The sequence below is a fragment of the Terrapene carolina genome, unplaced genomic scaffold (assembly GCF_002925995.2).
Source record: "Terrapene carolina triunguis isolate 2854851 unplaced genomic scaffold, T_m_triunguis-2.0 Scaffold236, whole genome shotgun sequence".
In the NCBI taxonomy this organism is placed as follows: Eukaryota; Metazoa; Chordata; order Testudines; family Emydidae; genus Terrapene; species Terrapene triunguis.
Genome location: NW_020664587.1, coordinates 14,818,748 through 14,843,502, shown reverse-complemented (window position 1 = coordinate 14,843,502; position 24,755 = coordinate 14,818,748).

Here is a 24,755-nt window from a genome sequence, read left to right as displayed (position 1 = left end):
ACAGAGGAGGAACTGAAACACAAAAAGGCTAATTGACTTTCCCAAGGGAGCATATGGAGCTTGAAGTGAGGTCTTCTAATTCCTAGGCTAGTACCCTAATCACTGGACCATTGTCCTGTCTGCCAGTGCCTTCCTATTGCTGAGCCGCAAGCATGTGAGCCTGCGTTCACCCACAGGCATTTACATGTGTGTGCATTTAGTTATGAGCATTAGTATATGAGTATGGGTGTTTGGGAGGTCAGTCACTCCACAGTTCAGTTCTATTCTATTCAGGTTCTTATAACACCTTCCTCAGCATAGTACATGCGTACCTTCCACTAGTGCATTAAGCATGAGGTTACATGTGGTTCATTCTCTTTCTCATCTTTTCCCCAGGGGAGAGATTGTTTGCTTTTTTTTTTAATTGCTCTGTGTTTATGTAAGAGAAGGCTGGTTGGAGAATTGTGCCTGGCCCTTGCAGCAGAAGATGGAGAGGGTTGTGATGACCCTTAGTTCTCACGGAAGTTAGTTCCAGAGTCTGGGACCTGTCCCTCAGAAAGTTCTGTGTCCTGTGCAGATTGAAGACAAAGGACCAAGATCTCGAACTTGACTCAGTACTTAATGAGAAGTCAGTGTAGAGCCGAGGACAGGGTTGGAAATGCTTGCGCCAGGCTTGTGATGCATCTTCACTAAACACTAGAAGTGTAGACAAGGCCGATGACTAGACGCCATGACCTGTAGGTGAAAATCCCACTCTGCAATGCATCAGCCATGAAAGCCCTTTAGGAACCACAGGCAGAACAAGCATCCATCAGGGCTGATGCTTAAGCAAGGAGGAAATAATGCGGTTCCAATTAAGGCAGGCCAGCCTCTCATCCTACTTTTGTTTTGCAATCGAAAACGGCTGGAGACATGTCAGAGTTCCTCATCCTCATCCTGCTGCCTGGGGTCACTGGAGCTGCTGCCTGAGGAGCATTTGAATTCCGCTCAGGATTAAAAATTCAAAAGGATTTAGATTTAATCCTGTTCAAATTTTCATTTTCCTTAAGAGAGAAAAACCAAAGCAAACCGCTCCCTCTTGCTAAAACAAATCAAGGTAGAGTGACTGTGAATGTGGCAGCAGTTGCTTTACACTTCATTTCATATGCAGGGAATAAACATAAATCCCATGAGCTGGGAGTGGAATGAGACTCCGGTTACAAGTAACTCAGCCTCAGCTGAGGCTGCCCTAGCAGGATTAATGTGTCCATTTAAATGAGATGATCACCGGGTGTGTGTTCAGACAACGGTGCATTGTCACGGGGAGGGGGCGAGAGTCAGTGAGGGGCATTCTGGGAAGAGGTACTTTCAGGTCTTCACCAGAGATGGATTCATTTTGGGAGGATGCTGGGCACAAAAGGAACTTTGTCTTTCATGTACCGTGTGCTGGGTAACAACAGGAGAGGACTCCATGTTTCTAAAACTAAACTGGTTCTTTATTTAGAGACCTATTTACAGACGTGCTACAGCTGCAGCCAGCATTCCAGCCACGTGCACACAGACTGGCTTCCTGGTGGCTCCTCTAAACTCTTCCCTCTCGCAACCTGTGCTCCTCCCTCCAAGCTCCATGCAGGTCGCTACATCAGGAGGGTAACGGAGTCTCCTCCTCAAGTCCTGGAGTGCACATGTAGAACTCCGGGCAGCCTTCACAGCAGGGGCAGAGAAGTAAAGGACTGAGAAGTGACAGGACCGAGGAGGAGTGAGGGGCATAAAAAAAGCCAAAGGGATGCAAAGGACACACATTTTACATGCTAGATTTAGGAGGCTCAATTCACAACTGCCCTGTGTGGTCCCTCAAACCTGGCTTCTGTTGCCCTGCCCCTTGTTTTGTCATTTATACCTGTGCCAAGGTGCAGGGCAGTGGCGCAGTCTTAATTCCTGGTGCAAAGTGGGTGCAAGATGCTATCAGTGGGCGCAGGGTCACGATGAATGATTTAAAAGGTTTCTCTGCCTCACACAAATATTGCAGACCAAATCAGCTAGCAGCTTTGACACCGTTTGCTCTCCCTCCTGTTAGAGGCCTGATTCTGCTAAATGCTGAGCAATTCTTGAGGGGCGCGGAGTGGAGCTGGTGGGGGGATTTTTTGATGAAACCTTTCTCCATCAGAAAATGCCGAATCGTTGAAACCAAAACTGTTGGCAGGAAAGGGTTGATTTTGATGAACTTCCCATTTCTAAATTTATTTTTGGGGGGAGGAGGGAGAAAGGGTTTGAAATTGTCAAAATGTCCCATTTTGTCATTTTTAAAACAGTTCCGTTTTTTGGTTCTGAATTACTTTTTGTTTAGAAATGTAAAGTTAATTTATGGTTAAAAATGTTTAAAAAACGTAAAAGATCAACTACAAAACACACTTTGATTGATCCAGTCCATTCCCCCCCCCCCCCAGATTTTCAGTTTGCTGAAATTTTAAGGATTTTGACATTTCATCCCAAGTTGGGTCAGGACATTTTTCCAAAGTCTTGAAACTTCTCATGGGATGGGAGAACCATTTCCTGTAGCCCTGATCTCCAACAGATTTCCCCTCGTGAAATGATCCCAGGATAGGGGCCTCCTGGGCCAACCCCATTTCCGTGCATGTGCGCGCGCACACACACACACACACACACACACACACACACACACACACACACACACACACACCCCGTAACATGGTTTTCTGAATGACCCAACTCAAACTGCGGGAGCAGCTGCTCACCTTCTGCATGACAGATGTGCACCCGGAGGGGGTGCTGTTTGCACCGCTCCATGTAAGGGATGTTTTCTATCTGCTACTCAGCTCTGTGCCCGTGGGAATGCTCCTTGCAAAACTGTTGCCTGACAGTACATGAAAAGCAGAAAATTAGATCTATAGAGCGAGAGCCATCATGCAGACCAGAGATGCCTGCCATGGATCTAGGAAGAAGCAGGGAAATCAGAGGGGGAGGGCAGGAGAAAACGTTGGCAGTCAGAGGCTTTGAAGTGAATGTCTTCGCTATTCTTGCACCCGGCAGCATCTCCCCCCGTGAGAATCAAGACTTCCCTAACTTTTAAAAACAAATTAGCTGTATTTTGTATTCTCGCTGGCTAAAAACCTTGCCTCCCCTATTAATATAATTGGGAGCTGCAGCTGCCTCCTCTCCAAGGATCCTGCTACGACTTGCCAGACTGGTCCTTCCTGCAGATTGAAATGTGTTTGTGACACACGCTGGGAACCCATTAACCTTCAAAAGCCATGAGGAGACCTCAGAGCCAGGCGCCACTAAAACTGCAAAGCGGCCTCCTTCTCCTGGTCCTCCCTTTTAATTATTTTGGAGAGTGTTTCACAGGACCAGCTGGGCTACAAAGGGGCTTCGAGCCAGTACCTAGGGAAGTGCACCCCCCACTTGCCCGCTTCAGAGCGCTTAGGAAAGTCATCTACAGGCAGCACTGCTGTGAAATCTACGCATAGCGCAGGCAAGCTTTGTCCAGGCTGCTCACGGTCATCTCTGCCACTCCTAACCTGCAGCCATCTGCCATTCCAGTGCTGCCCCCGAATCAGCTCAACGACCCTCAATCCCAATTTGCAACCCATGCGATTACAGTCTTGGCCCCTTCCCCTCAGTTCTGCTAGTGACTCTCAATCCTGACCCTTGCTTTTAAAATTCTTAGCCCAAAATGTATCCCAACCTGTTCCTGAGAGGAAATACTTGCTCTCCATTGAGATTGGTGCTAGGTTTGCTAGTTTCTGACAGCTCTGGAATGCCCTGCGAACAACCTGCCTTGTGATCTCTCAGTATTTCTGTTCCCTTTGCCAGACCAAGCTAGGAGGACACGAGATAGCCCCAGGCCAGAAAATACAGATGTGGATCTACATTTCAAACATCCAAAAAAGACAGGGGCTTGGGATCCAGACACCCCCTGAGCTGCCTTGGGGAAGGCCCCTTTCAAGCAGACACACATGAACTGAAATGTTCAGAAAACAGGATTTCCATTCCATGGGAAAACCTGATACATTGACTTTTGTTTTCATCTCAAATTAGTATGAAACATCAAAATATCCAACGTTTCATTTGAATATTAAAATGTTGGTACCGAATGAAACGTTTCATTTCACAATGTCAGCTTTTGTCGTTGTTGACATTTTTGAATGTTGATTCAAAAACAGTGTTTGGTTTCGAATTTTCCCCTTGGAAAATTCGAAAATGTGGTGGAAATTGATGGTTTCCTATGAAAAAATGTTGATTCTGATGAAACCCTGTTTTATCAGGCAAATTTTTCAGTAGATAAGTTTCAATCAATTCTACACATGAATGTTTAGGAAGAAAAAAAAATAGTTTGGCCAAACTTTTTTTCAACCTCCCGAAGGACTCTGGTCAGATTCAGCTCAAGGTGTGAGCAAAGGAATGAAACAGTCCTTATTCTATCCAAAGGAATGCACCCAGGCCTTGCTCACATGGCATTTGGCATGGACTATGCAGTGTGCCCTCTGTAACAGACAGGGACAAGTCAAAATACTAATTACTTAAGCTGTGTTTTTGCTGCGCACCGCTCTTTTTATCCAGATGAAATTTACAGCCTGCCTGATCATGCCCAACTATAAGTGATCATGGAGTCAAAGTGCCTCTTTTGTCCACTGATTGTAAAGTCAATTTAAATTTTAAACAAACAGACAATCAAGTAGTGTTGGATGTCAGTGAAGGAGAGGTGAAATCAGAGAGGAAGCAAGCTTTTGGGAGGAAGACATGGACCTGGGATGTAGGGAATCTGGATCCAATTCCTAGCTCTGCCATAGACTCATTGTATCACCTTGGGGAAGTCACTTAATCTTAGGCCATGTCTACACTATGCAGCTTGTAGCAACACGGCTGTGTCGATACAGCCGTGGCACTAAAAGTCAGGCAGTGTAGCTGCTGTTTGTCGGCTCTTCTGCTGACAAAAAATACTTCCACCCCCAATGAGTGGCATTCGCATTGTCGGCAGGAGAGCGCTCTTACTGACAACGCGCTGTTCACACTGGCACTTGCTGCAGCAAAACGTTTGTCTTTTTTGGGGGGCGGGGGAAGAGGGGGTTTAACACCTCTGAACGACAAAAGTTTTGTTGTTCAATTGCCAGTGTAGACATGGCCTTAGTTGTCTAGCTGTAAAATGTAAGCTAGCAAGACACAGTCCTTGCCCTGAAGAGAAGTGTACACAGAAACGCCCGACAAAGGGCAGGGGAAAGGAAGTAGTACCCGTAAGTTCCATATGGGGAATTGAGGCACAGAAAGATTAAATGATTTGCCTAAGGTCACAACAGGAAATCTGCAGCAGGGCCAGCAATTCACCCCTGTCCCCTGAGTCCTTCCCATCTTTCCTACACCAGCTTTATCACCAGTGAGCCTTTGGGGGGGGACAAGACTTGAGCACCTGGATTCTGATGGGAGTTCTTGGCTCTGAGTAGCCTAGAGCAATGTGAATGACAACAGATGCGAGTGTAGAGAGCCGGATCCAAGACAAACTACACGTGTCCTATGCCTCGTTCCAATGGTTTTCAACATTCTTTCTTCCTCTCCCCCCAAAACCACCAAATACTCTAAGGATTGTCTCTGCATAATTTAACAACTTAATAGACTGAGTGTGTTTGCTAAAAGCCTCTAATTGCCACCTTTGATCTATACTCTTCCAATAGCAGCGTCCCTGATAAAGGCAAGATGCCAACGTGCATGGAAATACTTGCAAAGGGAATTCTGAAGTAACAGAGCATAGAAATTCCCATTGAATCCATTTTTTTTAAGTAGGTTGCTGGTTTGTAGCTATCAGAAACCCTTCTAGAGGGTTTAGTCTGGTAAATTCAGGAACCTTTTATTTCCTGATGACTCTGATAACAGTTTTTCCACACAACTAAACCGATCTACTGATTTTAGGCATTTGAACACCTCGCAATCTTTATAGTTATTCTCACAACAGCTCGGTGAGGGAGTATTTCTGGCCGCCCCATCTCAAAAAGGAGAGAGTGGAACTGGAAAATGTTCAGAGAAAGGCAACAAGGATGATCAAGGGTATGGAATGGCTTCCATAGGAGGAGAAACTAAAAAAGGTCAGGACTGTTCAGCTTAGAAAAGAAACTAAGGGAGGATCTGACAGATGTCTACAAAATCATGACTGGTATTGAAAAAGTGAAGAAAGAAATGTTATTTAGCCTTTCCCATGATACAAAATTACATCAGGTGACCCTGGCTTAACAGACAGGCGGTTTAATACAAACATGAGGAAGTTACTTTTTCCACACAACTCACTTGTGGCACTTATTGCCAGGGCATGTTATAAAGGCCCAAAGTATAACTGGGTTCAGAAAAGAACTGGATAAGTTCATGGAGGATCAGTCCATCAATGGTTATAAGCCAAGATGGTCAACCCCGTGCTCGGGGAGACCCTTAACCTCTGACTGCCAGAAGCTGGGAGTGAAAGACAGGGGTGGATTTCTCCAGAATTGCCCTGTTCTGTACACTCCCCATGGAGACAGGATACTGCACAAGATGGACCACGGTCTGACCCAGGATGGCAGCTCTTGTGTTCAAAGTCACAGAGTCTGTGTTAAAGGGAACCAGGATCCCTTGAATCCCAAGCCAGCACCCTAACCACTGGGCCATCCTTCCTCTCACTATCTAAAGCAATGACATAATCTGTATGCTTGTGGTAGAGAGCGCTAGGAGAATGCTGATAACAATCAGCCGGTGGAACTCACCAGCACAGGATTCAGCTGAAGCAAACAGCAAACTTCAAAATGGGAATATGGCAGCAATCAGAAGCCGCCAAGGGCCCCAGGACATGGCCATTTGGAAATTCACAGGAACAGTAAAGACAGAAATTGGACTCTTCTTTTGCAAAAGCACAGACACCCTCCCTCCCTCTCCCAATACTTCATGAGCTAAAGGAGAATCTCTGCTAGCAGTACAGAGCTTGTGACACGCAGCTGAGCAATTCTTATTCCATCCAGCAGAGATGCACAAATACCCATAAATACTCATTAACTTACTATTTGCTATTGAACTACCGAGCATAAAATTGGCAAGAGCTCTCAGCCCTCATGCTTCAGCAATAACCAGCTGATCATCAGGTGGGGCCACACACACACACACACACACACACACACACACAGTCCATTGTACATTGCACAGCTAAGGTGCACCTTGTGGGAGATGGGCTGTGCCTTCCTCTGAAGACTGAAACATTGCTCAGTGAAAACCGTTTCATTCGTTTATTTTACAACGTTCCTCTATGTGCCTGCAATGAGAATGCCACAGAACTGTGCTAGCAGGACCAGGCAGCAAAACTGACTAGAAACACCATAGTCTGGCTTCATTGTCACAGCCCAGAGAAGGTGAGAAATTAACCAAAGAACACAAATGGGGATGCAGTAAGCTGGCCAGGTGTCTCTTTGTCCCCATATAGTGGCTGAAGCACATAAGGGAACAAGCATAAGAAAGTTCACAATAGCAAACAGCACTCACACATTGTAGAAAGGTCCCCAAATCATCACAGGAGCCCAAGGAAGTTAGGTGTCCAACTCCTATTAAATTGGGTGCATGAATCCACAATCCCAGCTGTAGTCCTTTAGTTCAAGTGCTGGAGGCCTAGATTTTGGAACTAAAGGTCTTGGGATCCTACTGATCACCCTCAGCATGTGGCGGTTACTGTGAAAAGAAATCGAGGGGCCTAACGTTCTATTCTGCTCCTCTGGCAGCATAAAGGGCCCGGGAGGTTTTGGTATTTTGACAAAAAGTTGGAAAAAGCAACGGTGTGATTGTAGCATGGGCGGGCACACCCATGCTAACTTTAACCTACATAGCATGGAGCAATTGAGAGGCTGCAGCATCAGCTAGCAACCCAGCCTGCTGGGGAAGACGGGTACATGCTCTGGTTGCCAGCCTGTACTGCCACAATCGGCATTACTCTTGGCACCCATGCCCGCTAGAGTAAAGCTAACACACCTATGTGTACCTGTGCTACCACCACACCTTCACTTGCAGTGTCAGCGTACCCTCGATCTCTGCCTGTGCCAGTTCCCCATCTGCACAATATGGAAGATACCCCTCCGAGGCAGGACAGGGTTATCGTGAGGTTAAATGCGTTGAAGATTGCAAGGTGCCCAGATACTATGGGAACAGGGGCCATATCAGTACATGGACGGCATCTCAGGAATCAGAGACTTTCTAGGTGTCTGGTATGCTCTGCCTAATAGCTTTGTTCCCAAATGGGTCCTTGCACAACAAACAGTGTTATGATTGAATTGGCTTTCGTTGCCCTGTATCTTCACCCCAGTGTTTGCTGCTATAGAGCCCCTGTCCCGTTTAATTCCGCAAAGAAGTTTGGGAGCAGGAATAGGCTTTGCATGAAGAGTGCTATGGAAAAATAAAGTTTTGTGGGGCTCTGTTTAGAGGGGAAACAGCCCCAGCACAGCAGAGTGTACAGATGAAGGTGTTTGGGGTGGTTACGGGATTAAGGACACAGGTGTATTGGATGGAAGAGAGGACTGGAGACAAGACTGATTGCTGTGGATTTATAGTGATCTTCAAAGTGGGAACATAACGTGGGTGCATTATAAGGCCAATGATGTCATCCCTACATTGCTGCTGTGATTCTACCCTGGCTTAGGGTGTATCAGTGGCCCCTCTATGCCACTGGAGTGGCATAGAGGGGCTCAGGTAGGACAGGTGGGCGAATGACTCCCACAGATTTTTGCTCTCCCTTTCTATAGATTTATCCATTTCAAGGCAAGAAGAGACCATTAGATCATCTAGTCACACCTCCTGTATAACACAGGCAGAGAACCTCACCCACCTACCCCTGAACTGGGCCCAGCCACAGCTCAAGCAATGCTCTGGACCTGAAGACATCAAGAGATGGAGAATCTACCACTTCCCTTGGTTGTTAGTTCCAATGGCTAATCACCCCCACTGGTAAATTTCTTCACCTTGTTTCTGTTTTGTATTTGTCTGGCTTGAACTTCTAGTCATTGTTTTTTGTTCTGCTCTGTGGACATCTTCATTATTTCCCCAAATACAAGACAAGGCCATAAACTCCAGGCCTGAGCTGAGTTGACACAAGAACAAAAATGAGCTGCTGTTGCATGCCTGATTGTAACAAATGGATAAGAAGCATGGACAGGGCCGTCCAGATGTTCAAGCCATATGACACCATGTGTAGGGCTGTGGCATGGTATGCAAACATTGGGGGTATTTGTGGTACAGATGGCTCTAGGTAATGCCTTAATAATTCACAAGCCTGCAGCAGCTGGTCCTTTCCTCCGCTCGACGTCAGAGTTGGACGGATTTGATGCTTCCCCTCCTTTGATGGTTATGGCAGGTGACACAGGTTATGTTCAGTGACACAGAACCTTGAGCAATTGGTAGAAACACCCAAACATTTGACTGTTTATCTGAACTGAACTCACACCCAAACCTTTGGAGTTTGGTTCATTGCTGCCCATTACCAACTGGAAATCCAAAGTTGATTTGGATCATCAATAGTAATATGTGCTTAAATCCAGGTGCATTGCAGAGACAGGGGATGATGTCACTATGTCAGGGCCAGGCCATAGGCATAGGCCAAGTAGCAGAGCCAGGGGCAAGCCAGGTCAGGATACCAGGATCAGGCACCAAGTTGCAAGCGGGAGGCAAGTAGCAGGGTCAGGGACAAACCCGGGTCAGAAGCCAGAGTCTAGGGTCCACATCAAGAAACTCTAGAGCAGGAGCTAGCAGGCAGCTCACATCATTGCTGAGATAGCTCCCCCAGCTGGCTTCCTGGTTTATATACCAGGATGAGCCAATCAGTGGGCTGCAGGGGGCCGCCACTCAGGCCTTGCAGGGCGGTACTTCCTGCTGTGTCTAGCTTCACAGGTTTCTCCAACAGATACTCAGCCTGAGCTTCCAAAGGCGATGCAGAAATGTTTGTAGCTTACAACCCCTCCACTGCCATCGTCCTGAATTTTAGTCCCACAGGTTCTTGCACCTTGGAACTCAGAAATACAGTCCCCTATTCCCAGCTCTGCCTATGACCTTGGACACATAACATCCTGTATTTGTTTCCCCCTCCTGCCCTCTGTTTAGGTAGTAAGCTCTATTGGACAGGGATGTAGGAAGCCTAGCACGATAGGAGCCGGATCTCAGCCAGGCCCTCTAGGTGCTACCAAAAAAGCCACTAATAAATAATTTCACAGAGCGCTGCATCATTAGCATCTGTGTTTTATAACCTCAGCTGCAAAGAGAGGGTTAGCGCATTGTCTAAAGTAGGTGGGATTATTATGACAATGATCAAATTATCTTAATGGCTTGTCAGGCAGCTGTCATATCCCGAGTCTGTTTATGACAAGGACTGGAAAGTGAAAGCAATCTGTTTAGTTTGTTTACCGTCAGGATGATCCGGACATGCCGGAGTCACTAAAAGAAGAAGAGGCATCTGAGGAGTTGAGGCTGTTTAATTATAGCAGGCTGGCCGAGCTGGCTTTCTGCAGCACAGCAAAGGACTCTCCAAGCGCATAAATCAAAACCTGCAGCAGCGTGAAATTTGACCAAAGCAAACCAAATTAAGTGTCCAAACCTATACATGAGGATTTTTCTTTAGTAGCTACTGCTTCACTGCATTCTTCAATGGTGTGTGTGGGGGGGGGGGGGGGGGGGGGGGGGGGGGGCTTCTTGGCCTGAGATGATAATCTCTCAGGGGGGCTGACCGCTGGGCATGGTGCTGACAATGGTGGGTGCGGTGGGATGCGAGGAAGGGAGTGAGGTGGCATTTGGTAGGCACGGGGGGAGCTGTACCTCAGACCAGCTGTATCCCCAGAGCAAATGCAGGTCCAGTGAGGTAACCGGAGAATCCCGCCAAGCCTGAGGGGCGAATTCCATTGAGTAACACTGAGTTCTTTCTGGTAAAGACAGAACCATCCTGTGGGCCAACTGGAATGTTGGGGGCGGATTCTCATATGCAACTGAGGGCCTGAGGAGCAGGTCTAGTGGTTGGGGCACCATCCTGGGAACTCCGAGACCCTCATTCAATTCCCCACTCTGCTACAGACCTCCTGTGTGACCAAGTCATCATGTATCCCCGATGTGCCTCAACTCCCCCCCCTGCCCCCCGTAACATGGGGATAATTACCCTGCCTCACAAGGGTGTTGTGAGGATCAAGGCAGTGATGAGGGCGAGATAGCCTGGAAGTCCCACTGACTTTTAGAGACAGGGGCTTCGAAATCTCTTTGGTGCTTTTTGGAAATCTGCCCCTAAGGGTTTCGGTCTCTGCGAAGTTCAGATAAAATACAGCAGCAGCTGGGAGGAGTCAATAAGAAGTGGGGTTAAAGGAGAAAAGGTGTCAATCAGCCTAGCTTCACTGGAGTCAAGGGAGCCACACGGCTTTACACCAGCTGAGGATCTGGCGTGCAGATGGCATTTAAAAAAAAAAAGAGATGAGAGTCAAGGATGGAGAAGAGTGCACGGGGCTAGTCCACATGGCAAGAGCCCCTGACCTCGTGGGCAGAGAAAAGCCAGAGGAGAGGCAGATGCTGGATAAGTGGGGAAGGGAGCTAAGCCCGTGGAGAATTTAACAAACAAGCCTTGGGTGGGCTTTTCACAAGCACCCAGCCCATCAGGCGCAATTCTGCTCCCTTTGAGCACCCCTGGCTTTCAACAGGAGCAGAGGTAGGTCAACCCTGAGCACTCGTGAAAAATCCAGCTGAAAGGAGCAGCATGGGCTGGATTCTGAACGAAAGGGGGAAGATGGTGGAAGTCTGACAGGAGCCAGGCTCTTTGCCTGTGCCAGCATCGGGAGCTGGGGCTCGGGAAGGGCAGGGTGGAGAGCAGAGTCATGGTGAAGGCAACACGAGGCTGCATGGTCCGAGCAGCAGCAAATGAGTCCTGCAGGGACAATCTGCCTGCCCCCCCATTGCTGTTGTACCAGAGCACCTGGTGAAGTAAGGCAGAGCTATAATCCTCATTTTACTGATGGCACGAAGAGTCGAGTGACTTCCCCAAGCTCACACAGGGAGCCTGTGCCAGAGCTGGGAACCGAATCCAGGGCATCAGAGTCCCAAGGTAGCACGTCAAGCGCCAGAACGTCCTTCGTCCTGCTGACGCCAGTCACCCCGGCTGCAGGTTCCAGCTGGGCTCAGCTCCTGCGTGTCACATAGCACATACTAGCCCCCTGACAAATGACAGTGCTGTAGCACATGGATTGGGAGAATGTAGTTACTGAGTGGAGTGCCCATTCAGTCATCTTTACCAGTTACCCAGACATGCAGAGAGAGGTACAGAATGCTCACCAAAGGCAGGAGAATAAAGAAAGAGGGTCTAGGCTCGGAGGCCCAGAGTTTTAAACCTCACATTTAACACAGGTTTGCCACAGGAGGAGGTGCAGCTTTGCAAACCTGTCTCACAGTCCATTGCAATGATCTGTATCCAAGGCAACAGTGGCTGCCTGGGGGGGGGGAAAAATGGGACCCAGAAAGTTAATACAAACACAAGCTGCTTTCTGAGGAAGTTTGGGGTAATGAGAGCAGATGACATCCATTTGCGGTGCTTTGCACTGGCTGCCAGTCATCTAGTGGGGGCGGTTCATGGGCAGGTAAACGAGGAGCAGATTTCTAAATGTATTTAGGTGCCTAAAGATACAGATAGGCACCTCGAGAGATTACAAAAGCCTAAGGCACAAATGCACTTTAGAAAATCCCACTGGGCACCTAGCTGTATCTTTAGGCACCAAAATAGCTTTAAGAATCTGGTCCCAAATCCAAAGCCCTGAACAGTCTAGGGCTGAGCCACCTCCAGATTCCGCCTCCGTGAGCCGGGGGGCCACCTGTCTTCCGGATTCTTATTTGTATTTAGAGCTCATTGAAAGGTTTGGATTTTCAAACGTGTTGAAAAAAATCAGTGAAGGCTGCACACACACACACACACACACACACACACACGTTGGGAAATATTACACTGGCATTTGAACCAGCTGTGTTTGAACTACACGAGCACCCAGACGCCAGAAGTGAGATCAGGGCCCCATTGTGGTAGGTGGTGCAAGACACAGAGGAAGAACCAGTCACTTTTCCCCAGTCCAAAGAGCTTACAAAACAACTAGACAAGGAGATCAAGGAAACTGAGGGCAAGCAACTGGCCACACAGCATGTTAGCAGCAGAGGATGGAAGAGAACCCAGGCGTTCGACTCCCAGGCCAGTGCCCTGTGCACTAGACAACTCTGCCTCTCATGTAGCCTAGCTTAAGATAATTGGCGAAGGGTGAGCTCGAGGGAGCGGGGCCCAAAGCAGTGTCTGGCGCAGACACTCCCCACAATGGACTGCACAACCATCAAAAATGCAGCTAAATTGAGACATTCAGGAAAACCGGAAGGGGCTCTGATTCCCCTAATACTCACCTCATTTTCCTTTTTCCCCCTCAAGAGAGTTGGTATGATGGGATTGGATATTGTTGCTGTCATGCAAACCTTGCTCCACTACCACAGCCTTCGGTGCTGTATAAATAATAACGAAAGTCCCAGCTTTGAAAGAGAATCAGTGCTTGGGCGTTACAGGCAAGGGGCCCTGGAAAACCAGAGCGACAGCTCAGATTCTCAGCTTTAAACACTAGGCTGCACTAGAGCACTGTCATATTGAATCACTTCTGTATGTGGGTTGCTAGGTGCGTTATACATCCCAGGGTTGGGAGGACTTGTCAGAACGCTCATACGTTGCGTGCACCCAATGGGAAAGGACACCCTCCTGGAGTCAGATGGGGAGAAGCGACTTCAGAAGTGGTTTGTTTTTCTTTCTTAGGGCTAAAATCCTGCCGCCCCCATCACAGAGGCCACATTCCTATTGAATTCAAAGACGGGCACCCAAAGACAAAAACGTACATCTCTCTTCCCTTTGTGCCTCTTCAGAGCCATGCAGAATTCAGAGGCTTTGATTTGCAAGGGGGTTGTGCAAACTTTTTCTTTGTTTTGACCGTCTTGGGCTTTATCCTGCCTGAGTTTTGGGTTAAGATCTCACGGCAGAGGCTGAGTCTTTCTGGGATTTGCACTGAAGTCAGTATGAATTGGTCATGAGTTCCGAGCCAAATCTGTACATCTGACCCATGATTGCTCAAAACCAGGTAAAGATTCACTTTAAAATGAACTCCTATTTACTGATAGCTGAGCCCAGGATCAAAATGCTCAGCCGAGAAGCCAGGAATCAGGCTAGTAGATTAGTGTCTGTGCTTTCTTTCACTTAGCATTCTCCTGTTTGTGCATTGGTTTGCATGTTGCTCCCCCAGCTTTCTGGCATAAACATTTCTGTCCTCTTTGGAGAGGAGTCAGGCAAAAAACAGAGAAATTAGGGATGGCAAAGACCTGTCCAATCACCTAGCCAGGGCAGATTGGCCTCTACTGTTCAGTTATGATAGTTTTGCAGACCATTTTGAAAAGAAGGGACAGGAGGTTCACTAAAGAGAAAATGGATTTACTACATTCTTCCAGTTTTAGCCCTTGAGTCAAGAAAACACTTAAGCATATGCTCAAAGTTAAGCATGTGCTTAATAGCCAATGTCTTCAGTGGCAGACGTGCTTAAGCCTGTGTGCTTAAAGTTAAGCACATCATATGCTTAAGTGCCTTGCTGCATTGGAATCTTACACCAGAGCAGCTCTGTTGAGTGCAGTGCGATTATTGTGACATTACACCCCATATTCTTCATGGAAATATGGTAATGATAAGAATATGGTATGACTAAGATATACTTTATGCAAGATGGCTCATGTAGGGTCTCATTGGAAAGGGGATGATTTACTGAACGTTGTTAGGGGGCTTATTCCTTTACCCGCACACTTCCCTGGTCCTTCTCGCATGAACAGAGAGCAACAATGCCCGAAGTCCAAAGGTACAAACAATTCGATGTTTATTGGGGTGAACTTCCAGCAAGCAATGATCTCAATTTCCTTCCTTAGTGTCCCCCTTCCCAGCTCTGACACCACAGAGCCTTGCCTGTGTCCCTGTTCCCATTTCCCCCCCCTTAGCAAATCCCCCCCATTCCCTGTTCCCATTTCCCCCCTTACTTCCTGATTGACTGCAGACTATATAGTAAAACTTGAGTTCTGCTTAGCTATTCCTTAATTAATCATTTTACTGAAATTTAACTAACCAATCCTAATTTATTGTAACATGATTATCTAACCAATTATATCCCACCACCTTAATTAGTTTACACCCAGCAAAATTAATTATACAGCAGACAAACAATCACAGAACCAGACAGAGATTATACAGACAAACAATAGGGAAGTGGGGACTAAAATGATAGAACAACAAAGAAATGAGGATTTCACACCCCAGCTATTGATAAGTGAGTTCTTGCCAGACAGGATGCTATCAAACAAAGTTTCCTTTTACATTTTCTAGGCTCTTCCCTTTCTCTGGAGGTGATAGGCATTATTAGGACAGGATTGTATTCCTAACAGCCCAATAGCACCTTATTTCAATGTGACTAGCTTGGAATGTAAGGATGTGACCATACATGTTCCAACTTATGGCTGCCTCTGCTGGTTAGCCAAAGATCTTAGCCTAAGAACACGGCCTTAGAGTATAGTGAGAGAAGGCCTATACACAGGCAGACTGTGATTTTGATTGTTTTGTACCTCTATAACTAGCTAAGTGATAAGAATACACCTACATTCTTAAAGTATAGGCCTTTACAGACAGGCCTGAATATCTATAGCCTAACAAATGTGTTTATCCAATTTGTATGCATGTAGCATTGCTGTATCTGAAGCTGGGAACATTGACCATGTCTCTGTATTTCAAATGTGCCATGTTGGATGAGGCCAAACAATATTAGTGGCTTACTGAAGAAATGTGCCAAGCACAAGGATTACCCCAGGAACTGTGTGCAATAGAAACCTCTCAGAGATAGCACTACACAATGGGAACTGTTTGACCCAGGTCACAGCAAAAAAGCTTTCCAGCAAGTGGGGTGGGGTGGGGGGGAAGAGATAAGAGGGACACGAGGGGTCCTCACTCTCCCTACAACACCACACCTGAAAACACCCGAGGAACTGGCTAAGATCTTTAGCTTGTGTAAGAAAACCTGGGAAAGCCTGTGTCTTAAGAATCTGCCAGCCTGTTTACCACTCAGGGTGAGAATTTGCTAATTTGTATCCAGCCTGTCTAGTGTGTTAAGCTCAGTCCAAGGCTTGTGTTTATTTACTAAGGGAATCGGCTTTGTTCTGTTTGCTCTCTCTTTAACCACTTAAAATTCACCTTTTGTAGTTAATAAACATATTTCTTGTTTATAATAAACCCCAGTTTATGCAATTTCTAACTGGTCGGGGGGGCAAGAAGTGTGCACATCTCTTCTTCACATTGAAGAGGAGGGTGGATTTTTAGGAGCTTGCGCTGTGCAGATTTTTCTATACAGCACAAGACAGTATTATTTGGGGTTTATCTCCCCAAAAGGGGTGTGCACGTGAGTGCTGGGGGAGTCCTCTCACGCAGAGCTGACTTCAGTCTGTGTCTGCAGTGGGGGGTGGCCCTACCTGGGTGTGGGCTGCAGGAGGCCGGACAGCTTAGTTCAGCAAAGCAGGGAGAGGGAGCCCAGGCTGATTGAGCAGCGGACGCTCAGTGAAATCCCAATACATCAGGTGACATCCCAGAAGGGGGGTCCGACCCGTCACAATGACATTGGCAAAACACTGGAGTGATGCAAGTGGGAATCAGACCCGCCGGTACAATTTGATCAACGGCATCTTCCAAGGAGCTCCTTCCCCCAGTACACACACTTTTAGTCTGCACTGGAGTGTTCCCGCAGGGCTGTTGGTATCCAGGCTTCTTGTGACACTGCTCTACTTCCGCCACTGAGGGCAGAGTTCTGTCGTCTTGTAAGGACTGGTAGGGAACACCTGTTGTGATTCCCTGAGAAGCATCACATTGGGAAGTTACATTTTATTAAATTAGTTTAAAATAAAGCAAAACATTAGTGTAGAGAAGCTGCCATTGGGGAGAGGAGTGGGGCTAGAGGACAGAGCCCCGGACTGTAGGGGCAGGTGTACACTGCCGCTGAAGTCAATCTAACATATGTCACTGGGGAGTGGGGGTAAAAAAAAGACACCCTCCCCCCCGAGCGATGCAAGTGACAGCCACCCAAGCGCTGTCTGGTGCTAGGTCGGTGGGAGACGCTCTCCTGTCGGCATAGAGTATCTTCCCCAGACACACTATGGCGGCACAGCTGCATTGGTGCAGCTGCATGGATGTAGCGCGTCTAGGGTAGACTTGCCCTGAGTGTGAGGAGACCTGGGCTCTCTTCTCAGCTCTGCACTGGACATGCTTTCTTGGACAAGTCACTTTACTGCTCTGTGCCTCAGTTTCTCCATCTGCAAAATGGGGATAATGATACTGCCCTCCTTTGTAACACACTTCGAGATCTATGGATGAAAAGTGCTACATAACGAGTTAGGCATTATTATTAGCTCTTGCTTATGATCTACTCCCAGAAATCGCTTTCCTTCATTTCATTGCACTATTATAGGATTTTTCCTTGCCTTTTTGCATAAACTCACATCTCTGACTTAGGGGCAAATTCCCACTATGGACAAGGCCTATTACACCAAGCAATGGCCAGATATATAGCTTCACAAAACAAACTCCAGGCATAGACAAGAAAAGCCATGATTTGCATCAATGGAGCTTATACAATGGTTTCAAGCACGGATGAATTCCACCAGTTCAAACAGCAGCTTTACCTGTCTGCACCAGAGGTTTGCATAGGGGCCGCTACATCACTGTCTAGTCATCAACTGCTGGAAAGGGGGCAAATTCCCAATCTAGACAAAGCTTTGGAAGGGGTAGACAAACTTCAGAAGGTTCAGGGGTTCTGTTTGGAGAATCAGAAAGGTCCAAATGATAAAGAAAGTAGGTAACTGGATTTGATGTATTTCTGCGGAAAGCAGTTTGATTTAAACTTGATAGGAGTTGCTGCTTTTGGAATCGGATGCTTTGTTTCCAGCAGAAACGGAGCAACCCCAAAGGCAATGCATGAGGCTAGGCTAGATAGTACCATATTGTGGTATCTTCTCCTTTCATTCTAGCCCCTTTGGACCATCTCCTGTCTACGAAAGCGAACATCCGACAGCTGGTGCAGTCTGCAAACAGATGCTCTTCTGCTTCCTTGAACTTGCCCTCAAATGTATCAAATGAGAAAGGTTTGCTTAGAAGGAAGACGACAGGGAAGTTTCCATTTGCTCGGTTGAATTACCATTATCTTTGCCACGCTGCTTTGTTGTTTCTTGCAGCATGTTGCACCAGAGTAACACAAATCAACATCAGAGCAAGGTACGACCGCAGTGTGTGTCACAGTGCATGGCCTCTCTTCCGGCAGCAGGCTTCCATGGCCCGCTGCAAACCACACTAACAGCACGGTCTGGCAGATCCAAGCAGGGTGCTGCAGCAGCCTTCTCTGCACTGCTGCAAATCAATAGAACCTTCATCGATAAGGGAGAGATAGTGGGCCAGCGCGGGGAATCCATACACGGATGGGGTTGATCTTCACTCCAGATGGAATAACCACACAGCCACCGCCGGTGCATGCGTTCGGTTCCTGGCCCCACTGGCTATACCCTGTCCTTTCCCCACCTTCTATGCCCCCCATCTATGGGCCCACAAAGTGAGTCACCTGTAGAGCAGATGCCGAAGGGCTGAACCATGCCAACTCCAGTGCAGTTTGCACCTGGTATGCGATGGGGACAAATCCTGAGAAGTGCATGGGGGGCGGGGGGAACGGACACTGTCTCCCACCCATTCTTCCTTGCTGGAGGGATTCAGAGAGAATTCTGCCAGGAAAAAGCGCAGTTTCCCCGGTTTGGTCCAGTCCATTTTCCCACCGACACATCTCTGCTTCCCTCTCGGCTGCCTTTGTTCACAGCTCAGGGCTTGGAGAAGAAGCAGGAGGGAGACACCGATTTCACCAGCAGCTTTGGAGAACCCACGTTAACGCTACCACAGCTGATGGCGGCTCTACTGACCTCCATCTGTGCTCATCTCATCTTGCAGTCTGTGCTGGACTCATCCGATGCAAAAATGTTCAGTCTCTTAGCCAGCTGTAAATCAGCCCTGCCCTGTTGGCTTCACAGAGACTCCAATTTCCACAGCTGAGGGTCTGGCCCTAGAGATGTATTGTTCAGAATGCTGGTTTGGGTCTTTCATCTCCAAACCCTACTTGGTGCTTTACTGGCAGGTGAATAAAGAGGCAAGGAAACAAAGGAAAGAGACGAGGCCAAAGCCTGCCTGTGTTTGCTGGCTTCCAGGGGGAAGCAGCGTTTGCAGGCCAAGACTTGCTGAGTGTCAGAGGATCTGGGGCCCTAAGGGATATTTTTATCAGGTTCAGTGCAGGATACGCCAGTCAGGAGGTCAGACTGAACAGTGATAGTGATCCTTTGAAAGCCAGAAACGTGTGAGGATTGAAAGGTGCCAGGAGAGCTCTTTGTCTCTGGCATCTCTAGAAGGAAAGGCAGAGGGATATTTTTTTAATAGATGTAAATAAAAAAAAAAGCAGGCTAGCAATCAGACTGTGATCCCTGGGACAGCGTCTTTGCAGCTTATTCCTCTCACTGTGGGGGACTGATGAAGGCAAACTTTCCCAACTTGCTGCAGTGCATGCACGAATAATTTGTTTCCAAGGAAACAAGGATCTTTTGCATGTCCAGCATGTGGCCGGAGCTCGGGAAAGACTGTGGAATCAGACTCTGGCTTTCTGCACAGCTGATCCCTCCCTCCCGGCCCCCTCCGCCCCTCACATTCCTCCCACTCTGACAGGGCTAAGCTCCTCTAACAGGTCCCTGTTCCAGTCTTAAGGAGTATTATCAATCTGGGGGCAGAGACTGTGTATCCACAGCATCTGCCCATGCAAATATATTTGAAGAGAGAAGTTCCCATAAAGTCCTGCAATTTTTATTTTAATTTGGAGAGGGAAGGGCGAACTGGGGAAATTATTATGATGTATATTGCAACGGTGCCTAGAGGCCCCATCATGGTATGAACTGTTCACACAAAACAGGTGTCAAAGGAGAACACGTCACCTGTTGTCAGTGGCAATTTAGCCTATGGGCTGTCTATAAAGTTTATGGACTAAACGTCTCCCCAGCAGAGCAGATGACACATTCTTTCCCAAGCACTGAAACAACTGAGATAGAGATACGCAGGCTTGGAAGGATTAGGTCTTAATTGCTAAATGTTGATAAACGTCAATTTCACCATATGCACTCAAATGGAGGAAAAGAATATTTCCATTGATAACAACAGAAGCTTACAGATAGGCAAGGAAAGAAAAATCCTGCTTGAAAATGTAGGAGAGTTGGATTTAAAGATACGTACTTTGTATATTTTGACAGGGGCTGCTGACAATTTGTGTTTGAAGAATTATGAAGTGTCAACTTTTTGAATCTCAGCATCTGTTATTCAATCATTATTGGCTGACCTCCTCTACCGTCTGACCCTGCCAATGATTTCCCACAACTGTCAAAATGTAAATCGACAAAAATCAGAAAAAATGCTTACAAATAAATATTGATATTAACTGTCTAAATTATTAAAAAAAAACCCAAGTTGTGCCAAACCTGGATACACACACAATGATGGTATTGCATACAGGTTCTAGGAGTATGAGCCAAGGAAGTGTTACTCATTCCACATCTTCTATCCTCACTGCTCCCTGCAGAGAATGAAATTCCTTGAAGGAGGAAGAGGAATTTACAATCCAGGACCATCGTTCCATAGCAGCGTGACAGAACTTAGCAAACAGCCTTACGGGGGAGAGGGGCTTGTCTAGTGAAGCCCCTGACTTTGGACTCTGGAGAGCCGGGTTCCATCCTGTTTGGCTACAGACTTTGTGAGCGGCCTGGAGCAAGTCACTCAATCTCTCTGTGCCTCAGTTCCCCACCCGTAAAACAGGGTGATCATACTCCTTCTGTTGGCGTTGGCTATTTAGATTGGACGCTCTTTGGGGCAGGAACTGTCTCACTATTTATTTGTACATTAGCTAGAACAGCGGAGCCCTGTCAGCTGGGTTCTTTGTGGGTTACCCTAATACACACGCTGTAATTCTCCTATGCTACAGTATAACTGGCATTTAACATGATGTCTAGAGATGCGCTCAAGCCATAAAAAACAGAGTGAAATCCAGGCCTCTTTGAAGTCAATGGGAGCTTTGCCATTAATTTCAATGGGGACGGGATTTCAGCCTCAGCTCCTATCTGGACTTGGAGCACTTGGATTCAGGACTTTAGGCCATTAAGAGCAATAGTGGCCACTTTGATTTATTTGGAACCAGATGTTTTAGCAAAGATCCCTGCCCCCAAGTCACAGGCACCGGGATACAGCAACAACAAACTCCCCTTTCGACTTCACCTTTCTCCCTTTTCCGCTTGTTTGTCAACCACAGAGAATGGCCCAGATTCTGCCCTTGAATTGTAGGTAACGCTAAAAACAGTGAGATGCAGTCTCCATTTATCCTGCATGTCGATAGACGCAGGGGAGACTAGAGCATGGGAGACTGCTTCAAATCAGTGAAAAGATGCTTTACTTTGAGCACGGCTCACCTAAAGGACAAGCTACTTCCCTCTTATTTTAAATCTCAGGAAATATGCACCCACTTCCATCAATACCAAGCTTTGAACAACTTTCATGACCTTTTGTAGTGCAGCAAAGAAGCTTGCTTTCTTTTTCTCTCTCCCTTTTTTGTTGGATTAGACTGTGGCTAGAACGTAGACAAAGTACATTCTAATCTGCTCAAATATAGCTATTCATAGGTTCATATGTTATCGTCATGGTGCACTTCTCTCTGCTTTCTTGGCACTTCCATTAGAAACGGATCTTTTTAGGAGTCTAGACCTTGGCTCCAAGAATTTGTTCTGTGTTAGAACAATCTGTCTGGATGGGGTTATTTTAAAGTTGGAAGAGCATGCGATGAGAAACAAAAGCTGGTTTGAAAAGTTATCCTTCTTTTCTTCGGTATTTGTGTCACTCTCCAGAAATGGGCTTTAGTTTTAAAAAGGGGAAATTGTACAGGGGATCAAAATGTATTTATAACTAGGGCTAGGCAGGAAATGGGTTTTGTGTCCAATGAGAATCAAGATACCAAAAAAGTTTCCCATGCCAAATCGAGACAGAGTTGAAATTGCAAAAATCTTCATGAACTGGCCAACCAAATTGTTTGTGGGTGAACTGGAACATTTCAGTAGCTCTGAAATATTTTGTTTCGATTTCAACTTTTTCCACCTTTTTTTAACCTCTTGCAGCCTAAATTTATTACAGTTTCAAAACAAAAAGTTGTTTTGACTTGAAAAATCAAAAACTTTTCATTTCAGAAAATGTCAAAGTGGAATGTTTTGATAAGCTTGAAACCCTCCCCCCCCTCCCCCCCGGATTTTCAAGTGGGAAGATGTGTCAAAATTGCCCGTTTCGGGAACAGTTTTGGTTTTGATTAACTGGCATTTTTCAGCAGAAAAAAAAAGTTTGATTGAAAAATTCCCGATGAGCTCTACTATGATCATTATTAATTATTCACATTGCAATAGCCCAACAAAGAGCATCATTGTGCTAGAGGCGAAACAAGCTCACGGCACCAATGAGTCATTGCTGGTAATAGACTCAAGGTCTTCGGACTCTGAGCCCAATATCTAATCCACTCGGCTGCATTGGCTCTCCGAAATTCATACCCCTAACAATGGACCCTTTTCAAATCTGCTTATCTAGCACCCATCACTGGAGTATCTGAGTGCTGCACAACCACTAATGAAGTCTTCCTCACCACCCTCTGGTGAGGTAAGGAGGGGAACCTGAGGAACACAGAGAGAGGAGAACGCAGCTTTCCAAAACCTCACTTTAGTGCATTGACCGCAATACCATCCTTCCAGCTGAGGAGCTCAACAGTCTTCACAAACTGTAATTCACCCTTGTGGGGAAGGTAAGATATGGATCACAGATGGGGGAAACCCAGGCACAGAGCGGCAAAGGGACTTGTCCAAAGTCGTACTAAGGGTATGTCTGCACTGCAATCGGAGGTACATGTAGACACACCTGAGCTAGCTTTAATCTAGCTACCTTGATTGCCAATGGCAGAGCCAGAATTCTTACCCAGGTATCCTGACTTCCAGGCCGTAGAGTGACTTATTTGTATGTAGCGAGGCACATTCAGGACACAACTTTGCTCTTTACTCTCCTTTCATGGGCCACCCTCTGGTGCTTCCAATCCTCCAGGGCAGTGTTTCCCAAACTTGGGATGCCGCTTGTGTAGGGAAAGCCCCTGGCGGGCCGGGCCGGTTTGTTTACCGGCCGTGTCCGCAGGTCCGGCCGATCACAGCTCCACTGGCTGCGGTTCACTGTTCCAGGCCAATGGGAGCTGCTGGAAGCGGCAGCCAGCACATCCCTTGGCCCGCGCCGCTTCCTGCCACCCCGATTGGCCTGGAGCAGTGAACCGCGGCCAGTGGGAGCCGCGATCGGCTGGACCTGCGGATGCAGCAGGTAAAGAAACTGGCCCGGCCCGCCAGGGGCTTTCCCTAAACAAGCAGCAACCCCAGTTTGGGAAACACTGCTCCAGGGGGTAATGTGAGACCAATGCAATCCCTGCCACACGGAGGGGGGTGACCAGCTGTAATTCATGCAGCCTAAAGCACTGTTAATAAAAGCCCTTTGTAGCTCTAAAGGGTAGCTGCACATGTCCACAGCTATATGTTTGCACACACGGTCTATCTATAATTAATGTTTGTGCAGTGCCTTGAAGATAAAATGGGTTGCAAGTGCCAACTGTCATTCTTAATACATCTAGATCCATCTTGATTTAAACCCACCAAAGCCAGGAAAGGGGGAGTTGAGAGTTCCACAGTCTGGTCGGAGATTCCTGCCTTAATTCACATACTTACGCTTTTGCATTTGGCTCTACAGGGTACGTTAAGTCTCAAGAGCCAGCTGTGGATTTTCGGCCTTAGCCCTGAATTTGCGGACTTCTACGGCTTTAAGGGAGAAATCTCTCACTGAGGACATGGGGGGTAAGGCGGGGTGGAGACAGTAAAACATTCTTACATTGCATCTATCCAATTTATGTGGCCCTCCCATTACCATAACATCTGAGCCCTTCACAGTCTAATGTATTTATCTTCATAACACCCCTGTGAGGGAGGACAGTGCTGTTATCCCCATTGTATGGATGGGGAACTGAGGCAGAGACTAAGTGACTTGCCCAAGGTCACACAGGAAGTGTGTGGTGGAGCAAGGACTTGGAGCCTCTAGTTCCAAAAGAAATCTCAAATAAGGGGCAGGAGAAATCAGGCACAAAGTGCTCTGGGAAATCCTGACTATGCAGTCGCCTCTCCCTCTCACTCTGCTATTGATTGGTGTTTACAGCCTGGTAAGAAAAATACTCACTGTAACGGAGTTAATTTTAAATGTCAGACCATGCGGGTTGGGGAAGACTAATTAGCAGGGGTGTGTGTGTGTGTGTGTGTGGGGAAAACAAGGAGTTAGGAAACTTTAATTTCACCAGGTGCAGCCAACCCTGAAGAGAATTCAGAGCTTGCCATTAGCTACACTTCCTTAATTTGACTCCAAATGTTAGTCAATACCCTTAACAAATGGGAAGAGGCCGGCACAGCTACTATCAACGTCAGGCAGGCTCAGAGCAAGCTTCTAATTGGGGGCTAACTGCGGGACGTGAAGGATTAATAACCCTCCGCCCAAACAGCCTCCCAAAGCTTGTTAGGCCGGGATGTGGACTGAGGTGTGCGGCTCTCCCAGGAGAGCACGGTGT